This window comes from Cydia pomonella, chromosome 4 (assembly GCF_033807575.1).
Source record: "Cydia pomonella isolate Wapato2018A chromosome 4, ilCydPomo1, whole genome shotgun sequence".
Classification (NCBI taxonomy): domain Eukaryota; kingdom Metazoa; phylum Arthropoda; class Insecta; order Lepidoptera; family Tortricidae; genus Cydia; species Cydia pomonella.
In genome coordinates, this window is record NC_084706.1 from 26,995,049 (window position 1) to 26,996,532 (window position 1,484).

At 36.6% G+C, this 1,484-nt stretch overlaps 1 non-coding gene across 1 annotated transcript; it reads right to left on the reverse strand.

Annotated features, from left to right (window-relative positions):
- Positions 1 to 265: 265 nt before the first annotated feature.
- Positions 266 to 338, reverse strand: Trnad-auc (transfer RNA aspartic acid (anticodon AUC)). The gene has a single exon. It is a non-coding gene; the product is annotated as a tRNA-Asp (tRNA).
- Between the last annotated feature and the right edge of the window lie 1,146 nt (positions 339 to 1,484).

Consider the following 1,484-nt stretch of genomic DNA (forward strand, 5'->3'; position numbering starts at 1 on the left):
CGAAATAACTAACTAACCTTTTATTAGATAGCGTTTCCTTCAAAATTTCTCGGTTCCATCAAATCTGACATCAATGTATATTTCGCTTCAATTGTTGTGTTTACTCTGAGAGTACGTCTGAATGTCTGTCAAGTTCTATACCCATATTTTCTATTTCCTTCTGTGGCACACAGTATGCTAAAAACTCTTTCTTTAGGCGCACTTGTTATTTGTATAATGAATCTCTTAACGATATATATATTAAATTTTAAAGTGGAATAATTACTGTCTTGGGTGAGACTTGAACTCACGGCCTCTGGATCGATACTCCAGCGCTCTGCCATCTGAGCCACCAAGACCTCATCCACGAGCAGCAATTTTTTTCACCATATGGGTCTAGGGGAAGAACATTTTTCTTAGACGGCTACCGGAGTTCCAAGTCATATTGGAAATTCACCAGTAACGATGTGCTACCCATACTAAATTAATTTTTAACAAGCAGAAACGTCTGCGAACGATGCTATTAAGATTAGAATACATTTAAAAGTGGAAAAATTACTGCCTTGGATGAGACTTGAACTCACGGCCTCTGGGTTGATACTCCAGCGCTCTGCCATCAGAGCCACCGAGACCTCATCCATAAGCCCTAACCCCAGCCCAGGGGACCCTAACGACATCTACCGTAAGAACGTTTTTGATATAGATATTTTTGTTCATAGTTTATCCGTGTCCAAGAACAAAGTTCGGCAAATTTTGTTTCCTAGAAATTGATCAATTTGGTGCAGTCATATTTTTCATAGTTTTGTACGCTTTGTTACTTTACTTGCGTGTAGTACACAACTAAGCCGGTAATTTATAATTGCGTAATTTACATTTCTATGTAATAGTTTTCTTAGTAACGTAGGAAACTTTAGGCCTATTTTTAGTTCATTTACTATAGATATATTTATAAAAGGCTGTTTTCTAAAAAAAAAACTTTTACATTACTTGCCATTTCTATTGAAATCCACTTTACAACTGGTTTTGATACGACCTTATCATACCATACGCCATAAACTGAATTTATTGTTAGTAATAAGTAGTTCTATGTCTAGTTTTAACTTGCTCTTGCGCATATGACGCTGAACGAAATAGTGTGCGCCGCCTGGCTCAAGATATGCCTAATCCAAAAAATACATAAACGGCCCGATTTCAAGAATGATTAAGACACTTTAAAGATCTTGGGAAGATCTTTAAAAGATCGATAACTAAACGACATCTCAAAATTGACGTTTATTTCGATTCCGCTGTGATCCCAATAAGATCTATTTACGATATTTCAAACGTCAAAGTGACATTGGTTCCCCGAATCGAGCTGCTTCTGTCAAAAGTGGGCCGAAAGTGAAACAGAAAAGCCATTATGGACAACGAGATTTCAAAGTTGTGGACAGATTTGTGTCGTTTAAAAACATATTTTATCTATCGCGAATTTTTTTTGTTACCTTTATTTTTGACGTTTCGACGCA